The sequence below is a fragment of the Armigeres subalbatus genome, chromosome 2 (genome assembly GCF_024139115.2).
Source record: "Armigeres subalbatus isolate Guangzhou_Male chromosome 2, GZ_Asu_2, whole genome shotgun sequence".
NCBI classification, from domain to species: Eukaryota; Metazoa; Arthropoda; class Insecta; order Diptera; family Culicidae; genus Armigeres; species Armigeres subalbatus.
This window is the reverse complement of record NC_085140.1, coordinates 362,794,854-362,800,503: the sequence shown is the minus strand read 5'-3', so window position 1 is coordinate 362,800,503 and position 5,650 is coordinate 362,794,854.

The following is a 5,650-nucleotide window of genomic DNA, read 5'->3' as shown; positions in this document are numbered from 1 at the left end:
TGGGGCATCTAACCCTTCCTTCCACTCCTCCGGTAGCTGTTCGGTTTCCCAGATTCTGACTATCAGTTTGTGCAGGCAAGTGGCCAGCTTTTCCGGGCCCATCTTGATGAGCTCAGCTCCGATACCATCCTTACCAGCGGCTTTGTTGGTCTTTAGCTGTTGAATGGCATCCTTAACTTCCCTCAAGGTGGGGGCTGGTTGGCTTCCATCGTCCGCTGAACTGACGTAGTCATCTCCTCCGCTGCCTTGACTTTCACTGCCTGTACTCTCAGCGCCATTCAGATGTTCCTCGTAGTGCTGCTTCCACCTTTCGATCACCACACGTTCGTCCGTCAAGATGCTCCCATCCTTATCCCGGCACATTTCGGCTCGCGGCACGAAGCCTTTGCGGGATGCGTTGAGCTTCTGATAGAACTTGCGTGTTTCTTGAGAACGGCACAGCTGTTCCATCTCCTCGCACTCCGCTTCTTCCAGGCGGCGTTTCTTCTCCTGAAAAAGGCGGGTCTGCTGTCTCCGCTTCCGTCTATAACGTTCCACGTTCTGCCGGGTACCTTGCTGCAGCGCGACCGCCCGCGCTGCGTCCTTCTCCTCCAGAATCTGTCTGCACTCTTCGTCGAACCAATCGTTCCGTCGACCTCGACCCATATACCCGACGTTGTTCTCCGCTGCGTCGTTAATGGCTGCTTTGACTGTATTCCAGCAGTCCTCAAGAGGGGCCCCATCGAGCTCACCCTCTTCCGGCAATGGCCATATTCTTGGAGGCGGCGAAATCAATTAGTCGTAGGCCGTTTTCGTTCGTCAGCCGGTGAGCGCTGAACTTTCCAATAGTCGGTCTAAACTCCTCCTCTTGGCCAACCTGAGCGTTCAAATCTCCTATGATGATTTTGACGTCGTGGCTTGGGCAGCTGTCGTACTCACGTTCCAGCTGCGCGTAGAATGCGTCCTTATCATCATCAGTGCTTCCGGAGTGTGGGCTATGGACGTTGATTATGCTGAAGTTGAAGAACCGGCCTTTGATCCTCAACCTGCACATTCTTTCATTGATCGGCCACCACCCGATCACGCGCCTTTGCATATCGCCCATCACTATGAAAGCTGTTCCCAACTCGTGTGTGTTGCCGCAGCTCTGGTAGATGGTATGATTACCTCTAAACGTTCGCACCATTGATCCCTTCCAACAAACCTCCTGCAGCGCTATGATGCCGAATCCACGGTCCTTGAGCACATCGGCGAGTATGCGTGTGCTCCCGATGAAGTTGAGAGATTTGCAGTTCCACGAACCGAGTTTCCAATCGCTAGTCGCAGTGGTCTTCGCCGATGGTTCCGGTCTGTATTCTCTTGTTGATTGTTCGTTGCTTATGATTTTTTAAAGGCTGGCTTGCAGGGCCTGACACCAAACCCCCTAAATTTCCGGAGGACCATTCCTCCTTATTTCCGGTGGGCCATGGTGCACAGTTTCACTTTAGAGTCCCTCGCTGGCACTCGGACGATGATCAGCCGCCCTAACATGGAGAACAGACGCTGTTGTGAGCCGATCCTGACATGGAGAACAGACGCTCAATAAGATTTGCACCTCCGGAGAGGAGCAACCCCCTTCCCTGTCAGCATACGACCATAGTTCCCACGGGGTTGGTTACCCGATCTTCCCTAAGGTTGCTCGTATCCCGGCCAGCACCGCGGGAGGTAGGGATAGGAGTTGCTGGGTAAGAGGCTAAGGACCGCGAGATGGGGTCTATTTTATTCCTTCAGGTACGCGAAGTACCAATGGTACGCTTTACCCAGCATTTGCCGTGCCGTGGAGCTTCAATTGACATTAAATACACCCTCCTTAGCCGTGAGGTAAGGCGCGCGGCTACAAAGCAAAACCATGCTGAGGGTGGCTGGGTTCGATTCCCGGTGCCGGTCTAGGCAATTTTCGGATTGGAAATTATCTCGACTTCCCTGGGCATAAAAGTATCATCATGTTAGCCTCATGATATACGAATGCAAAAATGGTAACCTGGCTTAGAAACCTCGCAGTTAATAACTGTTTAAGGGCCGATTTCTTCACCTCCGCTTAGTGCTTAAACCAGGTTTAAGCGTATGGGTAAGCATCGCTTAAGAGTTAAGCGGAGGTGAAGAAATTGGCCCTAAGTGCTTAATGAACACTAAGCTGCGAGGCGGCTCTGTCCCAGTGTGGGGATGTAATGCCAATAAGAAGAAGAAGAACACCATATCACTTGAGATAGTTTTTGAAAACTTGTCCTGCCAGAGGAAATACAATATCATATTTACATTCAAATAGAACTTACTTCAATGAAACATATTATTTTTTTTGCTTGGACAAACTATTATATTGAATTCTTGTTACATTCCTCTCGAAACCGTTTACAGAAAATTACTAGGCTTGTATTTAAGTCTTCGAAGGAGGCTTGCATAAAACATAATTGCATAGTAATTTTCACTTATTAAAATTGTAGATAAATCACTCTTATTATGTTCAACTTGCTCAAAATGCACCACATTTCGAAAGATTAAATGTGTGTGGTCCCTTTTGGACTTCGATTGACTAGTAATTCTTTTTATAGGGTTAACAATGGCCGTTCCAAAATGCTCAAAATCTTTAATTTTACGACATTTATTGAGGTATATCTCAAAATCTTGACGTGTTTGGTGTTAGGGACAAAATCTGTGATAGAATGCGCTGTGTAATGTAACAAAGAACAAACAAAGTCCTTGGAAAATTCAATGAATTTGTGACAGAATTCCTAAAGAACAGGATACGGGAATTCCGAATAATTTCTATTAACAAATTCTAATGCATTTCTATTCAGAGATGGCATTGCCAAATTAAAAAAAAAATTCTTGAAAGTTTAGAAGAGCTCTCCTTGAAAATGTTGGAGAACTTCTCATGGAAATGGAAATGAATTTTTTGAGAAGATTCGAAAGAATTTGCAGAAGAAATTCGAAAGGGGCTATCCATATACCAGGTGGACAGTATGAGGAGGAGAGGGGTTATGGCGAATGTCCACAGTGCATACAAATTTCATACAAAAGCGATTGTCCACGTTGGAAGAGGAGGGTACCTAAAACTGATCAAAACTTGTCCCGTCCCAAAGCAGTTCAGTAAAATCAGAAAATCAGAAAAAATGTTCTATTTCTTCCACCGGAAATTATTTGTATTTCCAGCGGAATTACTTTGAATTTTCAAGCAGAATTTTCATGGGAATTTCCAAGGTTTTTTTCGGATTTTACTCTGGAGATTGTTTTGTTCGTAGTAATTTCCAAGCTATTTTTTTAGGGATTCAACGACAGATTTTTTTTTCTAATTACCACAACAATTGCTTAAAAATCATTCAGAATTGCAGCACTGCATCAGGATTGTATGAAGTAATTTCAAGGCTCTTACAGTTTCTTCTTAAGATTGCTCCTGGATTTTTGTAAAAACTGAATTTCCACGAAATTGTAGCTGCAGTTATGCCAAAAACCATCGGCGACGGTGGAAACCGTAGTAGAACCGTTTGACGTTTTTGAATGGAAATAAGGATCACCAAGAGCTTTTTGTGTAAAAACAATAAAGTTAAAAAAACACGTGGTTCGGGAGCTAAACCCCCTCCCCCCATGTGACTTATCATGTGCATTTTCCAACCCTCCCCCCTTTATAACCACGTGGTTTCTGGACGGCCCCATTATCCATCACCATGCATAGCACGCTATCTTTAAGCCTTTGGGTTCTTAAAATGTAAATCAATTATGACCATTTTTGCCTTTCTCGTATACTAAGTATACGTAAAGGCTATATGTTCACTCCAAAAACAAACTTTTTATAGAAGGCTCGGAGACCCATAGTGTTATATACCAATCGACTCAGCTCGACGAATTGAGGTGATGTCTGTGTGTATGTGTGTGTGTATGTGCGCACCAAAAGAGAAAAAAGTCTCGCTTACTTTTATTGTACTTACCCTTGACCGATTTCTTCGCAACAGCTTGCATTTGGCGCAGTATTCTGCCCCATTGTTTCCTATTGAAAATTGGCCGGATCGGACTATGGGCTTGGGAGTTATGGCCAAAATACTTTTTCTCATAAAAAAGCGCGTAAAAAAGTCCCGCTCACTTTTTTTGTACTTACCCCTGACCGATTTCTTCGCAACATGTTGCATTTGGCGCAGTATTCTGCCCCATTGTTTCCTATTGAAAATTGGCCGGATCGGACTATGGGCTTGGGAGTTATGGCCAAAATACTTTTTCTCATAAAAAAGCGCGTAAAAAAGTCCCGCTCACTTTTTTGTACTTACCCCTGACCGATTTCTTCGCAACAGGTTGCATTTGACGCAGTATTCTGCCCCATTATTTCCTATTGAAAATTGGCCGGATCGGACTATAGGCTTGGGAGTTATGGCCAAAATACTTTTTCTCATAAAAAAGCGCCTAAAAAAGTACCGCTCACTTTTTTTGAACTTACCCTTGACCGATTTCATCGCAACAGGATGCATTTGACACAGTATTCTACCCCATTATTTTCTATTAAAAATTGGCCGGATCGGACTATGGGCTTGGGAGTTATGGCCAAAATACTTTTTCTCATAAAAAAGCGCGTAAAAAGTCTCGCTCATTTTTTGTACTTACCCTTGACCGATTTCATCGCAACAGGTTGCATTTGACGCGATATTCTGCCCATTATTTCCTATTGAAAATTGGCCGGATCGGACTATGGGCTTGGGAGTTATGGCCATAATACTTTTCTCAAAAAAAGCGCCTAAAAGTCTCGCTCACTTTTTTATACTTACCCTTGACCGATTTCTTCCCAACATGTTGCATTTGGCGCAGTATTCTGCCCCATTGTTTCCTATTGAAAATTGGCCGGATCGGACTATGGGCTTGGGAGTTATGGCCATAATACTTTTTCTCATAAAAAGCGCGTAAAAATGTCCCGCTCACTTTTTGTACTTACCCTTGACCGATTTCTTCCCAACATGTTGCATTCGGCGCAGTATTCTGCCCATTGTTTCTTATTGAAAATTGGCCGGATCGGACTATGGGCTTGGGAGTTATGGCCAAAATACTTTTTCTCATAAAAAAGCGCGTAAAAAAGTCCCGCTCACTTTTTTTGTACTTACCCCTGACCGATTTCTTCGCAACAGGTTGCACTTGACGCAGTATTCTGCCCCATTATTTCCTATTGAAAATTGGCCGGATCGGACTATAGGCTTGGGAGTTATGGCCAAAATACTTTTTCTCATAAAAAAGCGCCTAAAAAAGTACCGCTCACTTTTTTTGAACTTACCCCTGACCGATTTCTTCGCAACAGGTTGCATTTGACGCAGTATTCTGCCCATTATTTCCTATTGAAAATTGGCCGGATCGGACTATGGGCTTGGGAGTTATGGCCATAATACTTTTTCTCATAAAAAAGCGCGTAAAAAAGTTTCGCTCATTTTTTTTGTACTTACCCTTGACCGATTTCATCGCAACAGGTTGCATTTGACGCAGTATTCTGCCCCATTATTTCCTATTGAAAATTGGCCGGATCGGACTATGGGCTTGGGAGTTATGGCCAAAATACTTTTCTCATAAAAAGCGCGTAAAAAGTCTCGCTCATTTTTTTTGTACTTACCCTTGACCGATTTCATCGCAACAGGTTGCATTTGACGCAGTATTCTGCCCCATTATT